Source organism: Paramormyrops kingsleyae, chromosome 7 (assembly GCF_048594095.1).
Source record: "Paramormyrops kingsleyae isolate MSU_618 chromosome 7, PKINGS_0.4, whole genome shotgun sequence".
Classification (NCBI taxonomy): Eukaryota; Metazoa; Chordata; class Actinopteri; order Osteoglossiformes; family Mormyridae; genus Paramormyrops; species Paramormyrops kingsleyae.
Window position 1 is genome coordinate 28311993 of NC_132803.1, and position 16142 is coordinate 28328134.

At 47.0% G+C, this 16142-nt stretch overlaps 1 long non-coding RNA gene across 2 annotated transcripts; it reads right to left on the bottom strand.

Annotated features, from left to right (window-relative positions):
• Positions 1-4825: 4825 nt before the first annotated feature.
• Positions 4826-15383, bottom strand: LOC140592139 (uncharacterized). 2 transcript variants are annotated; one of them, XR_011992421.1, is made up of 3 exons: positions 15297-15383; positions 11486-11610; positions 4826-5091 (listed from the first exon to the last, which is right to left on the bottom strand). It is a non-coding gene; the product is annotated as an uncharacterized lncRNA (long non-coding RNA). The 2 variants fall into 2 exon arrangements; XR_011992420.1 differs by having other exon boundaries at positions 11486-11622; positions 15297-15336.
• Between the last annotated feature and the right edge of the window lie 759 nt (positions 15384-16142).

Sequence of the window (16142 nt, forward strand, 5' to 3'; positions counted from 1 at the left end):
GATATGAGGAGACACTTAAAACCGTGAGAGAGCGAGACACAGCACTCAGAGAGACATAGCAGAAAGTCAGGGATACCACAAAATGAGAAAGGCAGGCTGGGCTGGAGGGCGGGAGTGAGACATGGCAAACCGAGCGAGGAACCGGGGAGCCGACAGCGGAAACAGCCTGACGTGGTGAGAGTGTAGCCTCTCATGTTGACTTTGTAAGGGAAACCTCTCAAGACTCGATGAGTGGAGGCTGTAAGTCATGGAAGCACAGCACGCTGAGCCAGTGCCGGGACACCTGCTAGATGTCAGTGCGCAACTGTGTCAGAGGCTAAATATGGATGAACTACCCTACAAACCATAAAGGGGAGACCCAGCTAACAAAGGATCAGATACCCCCCCCCTCCCACACTCCAAAGTCCATTAAGACAAAAAAGGCCCAGTCTGAATGAGGTTTGCTGGCACGGAAACACAGGAAAAGGCCAAACATGGAGGTCAGAAGCAAATAAATATTTCTATCAGTCATGCCCAGCTGGAGACGATGATAATGTTGGATGGAACTATAGAAGAGTGGGGGCTGCATGGAAATTGTGTTCAGTCTTTGGACGTTATTCCTAAACACGAGATATTTTACCAGCATTAAATCAAAGGCACTGCACTCCGAATGTCTGGTCCTGTACCTGTATTCAGTGTAACATCAGTGGTTACGGAGCCTCAGGTACCCAGTCTAGCTTCCCATAGTCAGCTGAGGCCAAGCTTTCCGGTTTTTCCACCTGTTGCCATGGCAATTCTGGGCAAAGGCTTTGTGCTTCCTCATGACTCCAACTCCACAGAGTCGAGCTTCATTGCTGTTTTATTAGGTTGGATAAATCGTATATAATAAGAAAAAAATAGCATAGTCAAGGCCGCCTGAAGCAGAGTATGCTCTGTGCTCTCCGAAATAACAGTAAAAGTCAAGCTAGTGATTATTTCTGCTGCAGTTAATCAGTTTTCTTAGTTTCTCCGAGCTATTACCTGAGGAATTTCTTCCTCTGCAGAGCAGAATGTCTCATCACTCCAAACACTGTCCGGAATTTTTAAACAACATTCCAGTTCCTGAGGACAATGAGATGAACTCAAGTGGGCTTAATTTGTTTCGTCATATTATGAACATTTCCATTTTGGGGAATCCAGAAGCTTCAGATTAAACAAACAGCAGAATAGGGGCCTTTCAAATTAAACACAGAAATAAACTAAACATTTCAACTAGAATTCTCAATAAAGAAAAACACATTTTTCAGCAAATAAACTTACCAAATTATCATTGCCAAATAACTTCCCAATATTCACAGCAACCTTTGACTATTTTTGAGAATTCTGTGGAGACCCTGATAGTATGAGTTGCTTTTGAATATTTTCCAACTTCTTATACACAGTGCAGCTGCACTGCACGCTGACCAAAGTTGAACCTGCGATGAAAAAACTTAGATCAACAACCTGTAGGTGACTAACAGGACATAGAGCGAAACACCAACATGCTTTGGCCAGAGTTAACGCTTCATCTGGCATGGTGGGTCTCTTGCCACTGTCAGCGTTGATACTTTCAATGTGTCATCCATCCATCCATCTGTCCATCCATCCGTCTGTCCATCCATCCGTCTGTCCATCCATCCATCCGTCCTTCCATCCATCCATCTGTCCGTCCATCCATCCGTCCTTCCATCCATCTGTCTGTCCATCCATCCATCCATCCTTCCATCCATCCACCCATCCATCATCTAACTGCTTATCCTTGTCAGGGTCATGAAGGTTCCTGAAGTCCATCCCAAGCAGCACAGAGCACAAAATTAGGCTTAGGGTTAGGGTTAGGCTTAGGGTTAGGCTTAGGGAACCCTGAATGCAGATTATTTTCGTGCCATTTCAAATAATAACATATCACATTAAGATGTTAATTTCAGACTACAACAGGGACAGCCTTTCTCCGCAGTTCTCTGCAATGCTTTTGACATTATATCTTCTAAAGACCTTCTAAAGACCCATCAATCTCTCTTCCAACCACTTAACCAGTAACTGAAGATTATTCCAAGTAGCAGAGGGCACAAAGCAGGGACCACCCTGGGTCGGATGTTTATCCATCATAGCGCACACGCCAACACACAATGTGAAATCAGTCCTGTCCTTGGACTGTAGGAGGAAACTGAAGTACCTGGAGGAAACCAACTCAACATACAGAAAGCATGCAAACACCCCATAAAGAGCAGAGATATGATTTAAACCCCCAACCCTGGAGGTGTAAGGCAAATCAGTGAGCAACTATGTTGTCCTGAACTTCTGAAGATTACTGGAAAGCTATGGAGATGGAGATCTTTCCACATGGGCATGCACAGATAAGGGCTCTCTGTAGGCATGGAGGAGATTCAAAACATGCAACCCCAGACAGCTCCCCCCTGGTTGCGATTCTTACACCTGCCTTTTATTAAGCGCGCAGTGACGACATTCTGAGAACAGCTCAGCTAACTCGCTAAAGCTGCGGGAGGTAATGTTAGTCTCATTCTCATCGGGAGAGTTTGCATTTCCATTCTCGCTAAAGTGAACTCACGTGGACGCAGTGAATGGATGTGAAAATAAAAACACAGGCATGGGATTGCATGGTTGGCATAATATGGATTGAAAATTTATTATCCTTCATCTCACAGTTAAAGATGAGGCACAGATGTCCAACACATGCAGATTTAGTGGAAATGTTTTCAGAAAGTTACATAACGATGGTTTGGTCTGAAATACAATGAATGGTTTTCTAATGGCACTAGAACTAAGTGTAGTACGGGCAGAGATAGTTCTGTGCAGTATTGCCAAGAGAGTAAATCTTAAACATAATAATAAAAACAGCATGACCATCTGAGTATTGACCTCAATAATGTAAAATGATACACTCCTAATCTGAACATTTGCAGTACACTAGTGGACTAGTGTGACTGAGTAAAACTGTCACATTGAATTAAAACTGTCATATTGAACTAGTTAGCAGCATAAATAAAAGGTGTAAACTTTATCAGTATTTTTCTCTGTTAGTACCTCTGTCTCTCTATTTATATGTCAGTGTCTTTATCAGTCTCCCTACCTGTCCTTCTCTCAGCATGTCTGTTTCTCTGTCAGTCTCCCACCCTGTCCCTCTCTCAGCATGTCTGTGTCTCTGTCAGTCTCCCTCCATGTCCTTCTCTCAGCATGTCTGTATCTCTGTCAGTCTCCCTCGCTGTCCCTCTCTCAGCATGTCTGTGTCTCTGTCAGTCTCCCACCCTGTCCCTCTCTCAGCATGTCTGTGTCTCTGTCAGTTTCCCTTCCTGTCCTTCTCTCAGCATGCCTGTGTCTCTGTGAGTCTCCCTCCCTGTCCTTCTCTCAGCATGTCTGTGTCTGTCAGTCTCCCTCCCTGTCCTTCTCTCAGCATGTCTGTGTCTCTGTCAGTCTCTCTCCATGTCCTTCTCTCAGCATGCCTGTGTCTCTGTCAGTCTCCTTCCCTGTCCCTCTCTCAGCATGTCTGTATCTCTGTCAGTCTCCCTCCATGTTCTTCTTTCAGCATGTCTGTGTCTCTCTCAGTCTCCCTCCCTGTCCCTCTCTCAGCATGTCTGTGTCTCTGTCAGTCTCCCTCCCTGTCCTTCTCTCAGCATGTCTGTGTCTCTGTCACTCTCCCTCCGTGTTCTTCTTTCAGCATGTCTGTGTCTCTCTCAGTCTCCCTCCCTGTCCTTCTCTCAGCATATCTGTGTCTCTGTCAGTCTCCCTCCCTGTCCCTCTCTCAGCATGTCTGTGTCTCTGTCAGTCTCCTTCCCTGTCCTTCTCTCAGCATGTCTGTGTCTCTGTCAGTCTCCCTCCGTGTTCTTCTTTCAGCATGCCTGTGTCTCTGTCAGTTTCCCTCCCTGTCCTTCTCTCAGCATATCTGTGTCTCTGTCAGTTTCCCTCTCTGTCCTTCTCTCAGCGTGTCTGTGTCTCTGTCAGCATTGTGACCGGCGTCAGGCATGCAAGGGGCAACCTGGGAATCACCAGTCGGGCAGGCAAGGAATCCAAAATACAGGGTTTATTCCGGTTAGACAGGGGATCACACAGAGCAAACATAAACACACATGAATGACTGATCTGGGAAATGGATGATGACGTGGACTGATATACACAGAACAAGCCAGAAATAACATCAAACAGCTGGGAACAATCAGGGTTTCACACAAGGTTAATGAGGGGGCATGGCACACAGGAAGATCGTACGAACAGGTCATGACAGGACCCCCCCCCCCAAGGCGCGCACTCCGGGTACGTCTCAGGGGAGGCGAAGGACGAGACGAAACCAGGAACACGGGACCTGGAAAACAAAAGCAAGAACAGAATGGACACACAAAACAGGGACAGGAAGGAAGACAACACCTGACAGGAAAGGCAGACAGACAAATCAGAAAGGGAGACACCAAGGGAACACCAACGGGAGGAACAAAAGGGCCAGGAGTGAACACAGGAAACACAGAGGGGCGAGGATCAGAGACAGGAGGGACGAAGGAAAAAGGGAGGAACACCGAGGATGGTGGACAGAGGGGAGCCCGAGGGAACCCCAGCGGGCGGAAGGCGGCAGCCGCAGGGGCAGCAGGTGAACTCGAGGCCGGAGCATGAGGGGACCTCGGAGGGAGCAAGGAGGAAGGTGGAGGAACAGACGGAGGAGGCAAGGAGGGAGGGGAAGCCACAGCAGGCAACGGCGCTGCCACAGCAGGTGAAGGTGCCGTCCACCGACGAGCCATAGTGGGGGGACCCGCAGGCGACCGCCAAGCAGGAGCCAGAGGACCTGCAGGCACCCCTGCAGACACAACCAAGGAGACCGAGGGCGAGCGGGACCCAACCCCTGCGCAGGTGTCCTCTCCCCTTCCGGCACACCGACAGGTGGGGACCTGGTCGGGATCTACCCTGCTGGGGCGATGGCGGAGGAGTCCTCCTCCTGGAGGAGTCCATTGGGGCCATTAGGGAGGTCCCCGAGGGGTCCCACTCAAGCTCCTCCTCTGCCTCCATCTAGGATCTCCTCGGGGACTGGAGCTGGAGCTGGGGGGACTGGAACTGGAGCCGGAGCCTCTATGGGTGGAGCGGGTCCATTAGGAGCTGGTGGAGCAGGAGACGGAGGCAGAGTAACCTTGGGCGGAGTAGGAGCCAGGGCCGGAGCCACTGTTGCCAACTCCTCAGCAAGGAATGTCGCTATTGGTTGTCCCAAAAGTCGCTAGAAGTCGCTAAATGACGCCATCGCCTAATTTGCATAATGTGCATGTAATTATAATGGATGCTGTAGGAGAGAGGAATAATGTCGTGGGAGAGACATAAGGTAGTTAAAAAACACCCTAAATACATTTAGAACTACAAATGAACTTTCTTCTGACGATTCTTGTTTTTTTATATCATAATTCCAACCCTCTTCCTATATCCGGGCTTGGGACCGGCAAAAGTGACCCCAAAGAGACACTCTGGCGAAATTACTTATTCTTAAAAACTGTCATACTTGGCGGAGTTTTTGGCAATAAACCAGGGCAGGAACAGCCAGTGGTGGCTTCGCGCATGCGCAATTCATTTGCAGTCTGGACTCGGAAAGGTGAACATTTCCTGCTCTGACTGCAGCTGGGCGGGGCTGCTGCGTGAGGACTGTCCGCTTGTGAATGCTTTGGGGCGGGAGGGGAGCCCACGGCAGCACCCGCTGCTCGGTAAGGAGAGTAAGAACGATACGTGCTTCCACGTCAGAGTCTCCAAAAGTCTCCAATAACACTAGAAAAAGTCACTAGATTTGTTGCTAGTCACTTTTTTGAAAACGAGTTGCCAGAGAGGTCTAAAAACTCGCTAAATATAGCGACAAAGTCGCTAAGTTGGCAACACTGGCCGGAGCATCAGGTGCGGGCGGAGTCTCGGGCGCAGCAGCAGGCGGAGGCGGGACTTCGTGGATAGGCAAGTCAAGACCGGGCAGTACAGGCACCTCAGGTAGGACAGGCAAGACAGGCAGGTCAGGACTGGGCAGAACAGGCGGGTCAGGACAAGAAACCACAGAATGGTCAAGACAGAGCAGCGCCAGTGGGTCAGGACAGGGCTGCACAGGCAGAGCAGGTAAGACAGGCAGGACTGGCAGGGCTGTCTTTCTCTCAGCATGTCTATGTCTCTGTCAGTCTCCCTCCCTGTTCCTCTCTCAGTTTCTCTGTCAGTATCCCTCCCTGTTCCTCTCTCAGTTTCTCTGTCAGTATCCCTCTCTGTCTTCTCAGAAATACTGTTAGAGTCACTGTTGATATACATGACTCATGGAAAATGCCCATGAGGGCACAGACCCATACAGGAAATTGCCAGATAGACAACTGTAATGTCTTAGTTGTCTGAGTCAAGCTGCATTAGGACGTCTTTCATAAGGAAATACTTGAATTAGCAAAAAATAATATTACCATATTATTCCACGATTAAACAGAAAAGTACAAAGTGAAAAGCTGCAGAAATGTACTGTTGGTTAGTGTCTTTGTTGAACACTCTAAAGCTAAAGCTTCTCTGGAGCAAAATTCTCCTCACGGAGTTTGAATGAGGTCTTAGCGTGCTCTGATGGGTTCTTACAGCCCCCCCCCCGCCCCCCACACCAGGAGATTTCATCGCAGATACCCGCAGGCATGCATTTGCACCTGTGACCAAGAGGGTCTTTTTCCCAACCATATTGGGGCAGATTTTGAGAAAATGCCCCAACAAAGACTGAAAGGCTTAATACCCCCCCCCCCACTCAATCTTTGGAGAGGCTGGGGTTTAAAACACCAGCATTGGAGGACCCTGGCAGGGAATGAACAGCTGTGAGGAGGGTGTATGATGCTGAAAGACCCGAAACACCCGATGATCCCAGGAACATCACTGATGAAGTGTCCAGACTGAGGCATTAGCAGATGTATGTTCACAGCATGAAGGTAACAGTCCCACAATTCACATGAGCATAATGGCCTTTAACTCACTGAGCTCTAACCCATGCTGTCATTTTAGTCTGTCCCCAGAGATGGCACCATATGTGGCAAAGAGCATCAGATTAACTGGATGTCCCACAAGCAAAGTGGTGCCAGTTAGGCAACAGAAGGGCGAGAGCCCGGGGGTACAGTCGGGATGTGCCAATAGGACCATGTGGCCCTGTTTTGTCATTCATGTGACACGTCACTTTGCTAAGTGTGGCCAGCATCCATGATGCTTTCAAAGAGACTTAAAAAGCTTCGACTGGGCGTTTCAGAAATCAGGCAAAGCGAGACGCTTCGGTATTCCGCTAGTCATAGAGATACCCCACAGGAAGCCCTGAGCTACCGAACACCGCGAAAGAAATTAGTAAGTGGATTTTACGCAACAGAGTAAAATAAATTCCTGTTTTGTCAGCATCTTAATGTTATTGCTGGCACAGCCCTTTAAATCAAAAGGAGCGAGGAAAAAATACAACATAAAAACTTGGGAGGTAAAATATTTATAGTAGGATGGAAACTGCGGTTGAGGTTCAGGAAGATGGAAACGCATGCCACAGTGACGGATTTTCTTCTTTTTTTTTGCCTCTCCGTATCCATTCAGAGAGCCCAGGTTTAACAAACCCATGCGAAAGGTGTTTGGTTAAGAGACAGGCTATTAGCCATTAGCCTCTGAACATTGAGCTTTCAGTGACAACTTTACAATTTGTCATGGATACCAAACCCACGTCAGAACTACATAGCAACCATGCAGAAAGTGTATAGATGCTAAGTGGCTCAAAACCTATTATACTATTCTTCAAATTGTAAACAAGCTACGTTTTCGTAGGGTAATGTCTGCAATGTGCTGTTTACTCTGGTAATAAGGCAGGGAGTTTCTCTGAAACTGGAGCTCAGCAGCAGCTATTATCATTATTATAATCATGTACACCATGATCATACTGTGTAGCTTAGAATTGTATACATAGGCCGACCGCACTCTGGAGCATAGGGGTTTCTCCTCCATAGTTTCCGAGAGGATTAACGTTTAATAGGAGAGAGCGCACTCTCACGTGTGTCGTTTTCTAAGAAACGGCCTCCGCTAGCAGCACTCTGGAAGACGTAACCTGAACCTCCAGGAGTTCCCAGGGATCCGGGTTGTCAAGAGATTCTATAATCAACACCAGGTTGCGGTGGATGGAGATTTTAACATGTGCTACTACTTGGAACAAAAATACTGATAAGAAAAACATTGAGAAGTTACTTCATTAATCATGCATGAAAGGTTAAGGGTGGCTGTTTTCAATTGGTTTGATGCTCATGTTTTTGGAAGAAGAAGTGTAGGGATGTCAAATTGTAACAATCAAAATGCAAAGGTAACGACACAGTGTGTGAGTTAGCAGCGTCACCAGTTCACAGTAACTGGTGAGGTTTCAGATTTAAGGGACCATCCATTCAGCGTCTTATCTCCTCAAGGGGTCTATACCCAGGGTTCAGATTCATTACCATCTATAGCATAAAACAGGCTTTCTAATCTAGACAATGCTGGTCCATTTCAATGTGTCTCTTTTAAATTGCTGTCTTGCTGAACTATGAACTCAGCACTTGTGTGTCCCACATCGGGGTAATTAAAAAAAAAAACTTTTGATACAGATTTTATATACTGTTAAGCTAGAATTTTACTAGTAATAATTCAGTACTGAGTGTACTGAGTGTACAGCCTCTGATGATCTTCAGCTCTGATTAAGACACTGACCCCTTAGTCCCTCTGGAGAAATGTTACATGAGGCATGTAAACGTAAACGCATTGCAGAGTAAACTTTGTTACCTGGGTCTGAATTCAGCTCTGTGTCCCTGTTGGAAACGACAAACCTCCAAATCCCATGCAGTTGTTACACAGGATCAAGACTCTTGTAAAGCTTCCCTTTGAGGGCAATAAGCACAGCGGTTATTTTATTGTGGATATTTAGGGTGATGTAAGGGAGACGCTGATCGAGTTCACATTGATTTATAATTATGATTTGGACCGCAGACAACATTCTGCATATATACCTCCCTGCTGTCATCATTTTCAGAGATTTTTTTTTTCCCCACACATTTTTCTTCCCTGAGAACTTCTCACATCTGATGCAGTAAAACAGAAAAAGAAAAAAAAAGCAGATTATCCTTCCGAAAGTTTCGGCCTCTTTCCATTATCAGAAACATCTCCTGGACCTTTAATGAGTCAAAACTGACTCACTTGTTGGAATCATAGGGGGGCCCTGCCTGCAAGTTCAACTTCTCCACATGATCTCATCACTGCAGGTAAACACAAATACTCGCCCTGTCAATGAAAATATAAAAAGTGACAGTGGAAGCGAGTACCTGGAAAGAGTCAGTACTTACATGGATCGGTGTGGGCATCTGGAGATACTTCAGCACTGACCAACGTCACCGCTTTGTGATTACCCTCCATTTGACTAATTTGCTCATGAGAGTTTTACTTACACAAAAATGTTCTGAGGGCAGAAGGAAAAATAATTGGTTCAGGGAGACATCCAATCAGACAGTAGAGGAAGTGGATCCAAGCAACTAGAGATGGCAGAACCAACTAATCAGATGTCTTGCTCTAGTTGCTTGGACCCACCTCCTCTACATTCTGATTGGTTATCATTTTTTCTTCTGCCCTCAGAATATTTTTGTGTAAGGAAAACTTTCAGGTGCGACTAATTTCACCTACTTCAGGTTAATCTGCTGTTTAACATCACCGCCTGAAGGTCAACTTCCATTTGATTAGTTTTGCCCCCCTTAGATACCCCCGCTTTGACTAATGTCACCTTCTCTTTCCTCCATTTCTCTGTAGCTGACGCTGGAGCTTGGAGACAGACATCATATTCCATGGAGCGGCTCTTTCCACTTAACGCACTAGACTTGCCGTCGAGTCAAAACGGTTCACCTGCTTTAAACCTTTTCAACGTTTGGGCTACGTCTCATATTGCGTAACTTCAGCTTAATCCGCTCACTTCATTCATTTGGCCTGTGCTCTTTTACCGGCAGGTTCAGTTTCACTAAACTGACATTCTCTGCATCTGGTGGCATCTACGCCTGCTTCTGTTGGGACTGGGACCCAAAGTCGGCTGGCTTTGACTCCCGCTTCTGTTGGGACTGGGACCCAAAGTCGGCCGGCTTTGACTCCCGCTTCCCTGGAAGGTGGCAGCGCTGCTCTTTTTTCCAAAGTAAGCTGGCCGCCAACCACCATTTGAAAGGGTAACTGAAAAAAAAAAACACCCAGCATGCATATGTACATAAATCTGCCACTGTTCAGTCGCCTTATAAAATATATTTTTAAAATATTTTAAAAGTCCCTTCAGTGCATGTTGCGTGCCATTTACCATCGCCGGTAAAGGAGAGTCCTGCCAAAACAGCCAGAGGCTAAGGTGTGATGCCGTAATGTAAACCACTCATCCAAGGCCCAGGAAGCCATAACAGGAAGTCAGTTCCCGCCGGCCACGTTTGCTCCGGCAGCGAGCAGCTGACAGCAGTGATCTTTGGCTGAAGCTGACGCCAGGGCGAGGGGTGACTGGTGCTGCGTGTCAGCAGCTGTATGGGGAAAGTGAAATGTGCTACCGTGTGGTTAATCCCGGCATCCTCTGACGACGGCTCAGCAGGCCCCCGGCCCGGTTAACCTGCCATGACGCCACTTTCCCAAAGGCACCCCGGCTAAGAGGGAACGTTCTCAGAACATTAGCTAGCTTTATGTGCTGGTCTTCTCAAAGCTGGCAGAGAAGGTTCTTACTGCAACATTAATGGAACATTATTTCCACATTTTACATTATAACAAAGGTTCTGTCAATATCAGCACGATAACATTACCTGAACAGCATTTTAATGTAATCAATGTTGAAAATGAACATTTTATAATAAAATACTGTTCTGTGAAAGTGCTGTACATACATAGCACAAGCATGCTGTCAGCCCCATGCCGCGAGCTCTGATGTACAGCGACAGTCTTACCTGCTGCTCTACCACGGCCTGCATTTGCTTTATATTATTACTCTTACTTACATAGGATAATGTTCTGGGAACAGCAGGAAAACTGGACACTTTGAATATTTCCATACCTTAATTGTAACATTCAGTAGACGTTCCTAGTACGAAAAATTGTTAGCGGAAACATGATCATCGAGCCCTTTTCACTGTCCGGCCATGTTTCCTGATTCGTTTTTCCAGACTGCCAATGCAAGGTCAACAGAGGGTCCTGCTGGTGCCCACTTGCCCCGCGCTAACTGCAGGCACCTCAAGGGGCCTCATTGCCCGACTGGTACTGCCATGGGGATGGCGGTGTGCCAACAATGCCAAGAAAGAAACCCCCAAAAAGCATAACTGCAGCCCCCCCCCATTCAATGTCCACCTCCAATCCTGGCAAAAAACACATCCCAGCAGGCAAAATACACTTAATTAAGTTCTTTCTGAGATCCTGGTTCTCCATGTGGTAGCCATTATGGAACAGGGAGCCTCGTAAAGTCCAACTGAGATAATGTAACAGCAGGCAGGGCCTGACACTGCGGCTTTCACAGCGATGGAAAACTTACCTTGGACGCCTTCCTGCGCTATAAGAAGCGCAGCTTGGATGCAGACGGATGCACTTCCTCACTGCCTTCGCTCCCCTCCAGCCCGAGCCAGATCTTAAATCCTTCACATACTCCCACTCTGTGCCCTGGGAATCAAGCTAAGCTTGTGTTACACAAATTTAATAGCATGTTGAATGCAATAATATAACAAAATTACCTGAAATGATAGCCTGTGTCATTTTTTTGATGCTGACTGAGGAGCAATGCTGTTTTTAATCAGATAATTCAGGATAAGCACAGCAGTCAAAGGGCCAACAGCAAAAGCCTCACGGGAACATCCCTGCCCAATACCATCCATTCATTTATTTCTGCTTATGCTATTCAGGGTTATAGGAGCCTGGATTCAATCCCAGTGGCAAGAAGCAACCCAGGATGGGGCACCAACCCATCACATGGCACACTCACACACTATTCACACCTACAGGCAACCCCTCACAGCCAATTCCACTTAGTGTCAGCCTGTTTTTGGACTAGAGGGTGAAAACCAGAGTACCTGGAGGGAACCCCATTGCAACACAGGGAGTAAACGCAGCCTCCACACATACAGAGCCATGGCAGAGATGCAAACCCAGGTCCCTGGGGTGTGAGGCAACAGTGCTAACCACGGCACCACCATGCCCCCACCCCAAGGCAGCAGCCTTAACTGCTGCCAGTACCTGTGCCAGAGAATAGCCCCCCCCCTCCAATTACACAATGCTGCACCTTTAGCATGGTACCATTTTAGCCAAAAAATCTGGAAAACAATGTTCCATATTTAAAAGGTAGCCCCAGCCATAATCTGGCCTTCTCATACCTGTGGAAATACAAGCAATTAAAGATCAATTATTTACCCAGATGCTCCACGCACATCACACGCGGCTGCAGAGACCCATCAGGGTGTACAGCACCGAAGGAGTCCTGTTCAGTACAGCTGGTGCAGGGTTCCCAATACTGGACTCCTTATCATAGGTTGTCTAGCCTGCTTTTATGTCCAAGGACACTAATTTACATTTAAAAATATGAGACTGCACCATATTTTTGAGCATGTTAGTTCACTGTTTCTCAATCCAGTCCTTGGGGACCCACAGACTCCCAGCTCCCTGTGCACCTGTACCAGGTATTCAGTGTTCTCGATTGGCTGGGAGCCAGGAGGGAGAAAAAATGTACGCCGAGCCTGAGGACTGGGTTGAGGAGCACTGTGTTAGTTTATTCGCAAAGTCAGGAGCGCTTTGTACATCATCCTTTAGTTTCCTTTGGATCCGCATTCAGGCGAAGCGGAATCTGAGAGCCACTGAGTTTCATTTTCTCCGTGAGGTTGATTGTCGCTCTCCAGCACACAGCCCCACCACGTGCTCTGGGGAGCTACAGTACTACTGCCGTCCCGCCGGCATTCCCTCATGTCTGTGGAAGCTTCCAAATGCCCCATCAACCCCCCAGGGAGGAATCCCAAACCACCGTTTTCCAGCATCGTCATCAAATTAACAGAGGAGGGAAAAAACAGAAGCTCTCATTCCTTTTCATCTCAAAACCAATAAACCGAGCTTTTTATTTTTTTTACATTCCTTTAACTTCAGTCTCTCGTCCCTCCCTCCTCTTCTTTTTGACCCGACTGTTGTGGTGCCGTCCTTGGAGGTTCTGGAAGGATGATGTCACTGCTTTATCCCCGTCAACTTTCCACCCTGCGGTTTGACCTTGGAGGAGCCTCCCTTATCGGACGTACTTGGCCGACCAGTCCCGTGACAAATATAATGTCTTTAAAAGTCTTCAAAAGAGAAGTGGGCCTTTTTTTTCCTAGACGAAGAAAAAGAACTTGCCCCTCAGCAAAGCTGTTCCACCTTCGTTCAGAAATCTCCTAATTTTTTGAAGATTCTGCCATCTACTCTCCTCGCTAAATTTCACGTTAGGGTCACAAAAAATACGATAGCCAGCTCGGGGTATAATTAGTGAAGCCAAACAGGGTGCGGGCATATTGCATTTCTTAATTCGTTCAAATTCGGGTTTTTATATTGCCGGGGTGAGTTAAGAAAAACATGCATTTATCCTTCAAACACAAGCAGTGTGAAACAAATACATTTTACGACGTACTTTATATAGCCGGCCGCGTGGTCCGAAGATAAATCGTGATGTTTTATAACAGCTTACAAAAATACACGCAACGACCCGACAGGAATATCATCATTCATCCGTACTGCTTCAAATTTGTTGCCGCTGCCATTTTATGAGAAGATAAATTTGGCAAAACGGCGAACATGCCAATGGACACCCCGAAGGCCGTCGTGTATCAGGTGACCCGTTCTGACCTTCGGATTTCAAAACCGATTGGCTGTGGTCCTTTCCCCTGGAGCACAGTGTTTGAATACCTCCTGGAGCACCATCAAGCAAGATCTGTCACGTGTTATTTGCCATTTTACGGTTACATTCATTTATAAACTCACATCTGGGGGTTTTTGATACACCAATGGATTGAACATCTGTAAATTTCTCTCCACTGGCTTCCTTCGATGCCCGGTTCTCTTAAGGAGGAACGCCACATGTTGCTGCCAGCGAGATAAGCAGCAGCATAGGGCCCAGCGACCACCAGGGGGCGGCCCCATCTGATCACAACGGCAAGGAAGATGCCAAATGACCATGGGCGTCGCCGCCATTAAATCTGAGGGGGACGTGTCCCCCTCACATTTCATAATTATTCATTTGGTCCCCCCCACATTTAACAATTATTAGTTCACCCAGCCCTATTCTATTACTTTGAGAAATAATCCATTCCACTTGATCGATATGAGAGTACACATACGGCATCTAATTCATTAAAAAATTTCTTTGGGAGGGTCCCCAGACCCCCCGCCAGTGTGTCCCCCCAACATTCAAAATGCTTCTGACGCCCCTGCAAATGACAACTAAGTTAATCAAATTTTGCTTAGGCCCCCGGAAAGGGTTAGGCCAGCCGTGAACAGACCCTGAAACAGACTCAGTGCTCAGTCAGAACCTCAAAGGTCACCAGAACCACAAGGCACTCTGGGCCGATTAGTAGTCTGCACTGGATGTACTGGCCCAGAAACTCACAGGAAGGAGCTGAAAGAGAGTGGCAGGTCACACCAGTACTGATCAGAGCCCATTTGAAGCTTTACCGGCTTAATAGGTCGATGCCCCGTCTGAAGGTGGCCCCCTTCGCAGCTGCCTATGTCGCCTAAAGGGTGGACTGGCTCAGTGTCACACCCTGGTCTTGGTGGCATGCTGAGTGCTGGTATAAAGAGCTGGAGCAGAAATGCTGGGATTTCTGGCCTGGTACTGCCGGTGCTGGAACCCTGTGAGCGGGAATTAACATGACGAGGTACAGTCCAGCAGACTCTGCTCTTTGTGGGAAATGGACAAGCGGTGTGGATAGGCCTGTGCGTCGCCATGGCAACATGTGACGCTGTGGCTGCTGTCAGCTTGAGTGACATCAGAGTCCAAAAGAGGCTTGATCTGCTGGTCTTTAGCATGCATTTTATTTACGGTGAGAATGAATGAAGATCATACTCAAATCAGTAAAATGTATATATATTTCACTGATCATTTATATTTATTCACTAGGTAATCCAAGCAAGTTGTAATTTCACCTGTTCATAGAAATAAATATTGTACTAGAGCTGGTGGAGTTCAGTCTTGTTTATCCCAGCAAGCTGAGACTCAGAAAAGCAACAGCAGGGTTATGAATCCACACTGGTAACCATGACATCACCTGCAGCCACGGGTGCTGCTTACTAAACATTAATGTGTGGCAACATTAACCTGCCCAGAGGTTCCACTCACTCACCTGCGCTGAAGTCCAGCTGGAAATGAGGGCAGCGGAAAATTCGGTCCAAATGAGCATTTCTAACAAAGCGACCGGCATTATGAGCCCGGAGGACAGCCCATTGCATTGCATGATGGGAAAAAACATTTTCTCTATACACATTCTCATACACATACCAAACCTTGAAACCCTTGGATTTTTACATGCCCTGCTTGTCATTTTATCGTCTTGTTTTTAAGGTGAAACTTAAAAATGTACTATTTAAGCATAAAAAAACTGAAAGAATAGCCCCTTTCTTCTCCATTATTCCCATGGCGGGGAAACTACATAATTGCCTGGGCTGAAAAAGAAACCTCACTTAAAAATGGAAAACACATAGAGAGACAATTCAAGTTAAATCGATAATAGCCCTGGAACAATAATATGTTATTAACAAAGGGAAAAAAAGGTTTTGAAAAATGATGTAAGACATGGGAGACCTTCGAACGCGATCTGAGGCACTTCGGGGGCGGCGGGCGTCCAGACCGCAGCGTGTCTCTCCGTATGACTTGGCCATAATCCCAAACCGTGCAGCAGTTAAACACAGGCATGGTGGCCCCATGGTCTGCTGCACACGGATGGCTTCTGGAAACCACAGAGGAATCTCCAGCCCAGAAGATAGAGGGGGAGAGGGCAGGAACGGTACATGCGGCAGGAGAAGAGGAGCATGTGCTTAACCCTTCGAAAACTCCCAGCACTTTATGGGGCTTTTATATTCTGCTTTTTCTCTTTCCCCGATTTCCAGCGGCTATTTGTTATCTCCTTATTAGTATGGTGGTGAGTATTCTTGCCTGTCATATAGGGGACCAGCATTTAATCCCCTGTCAA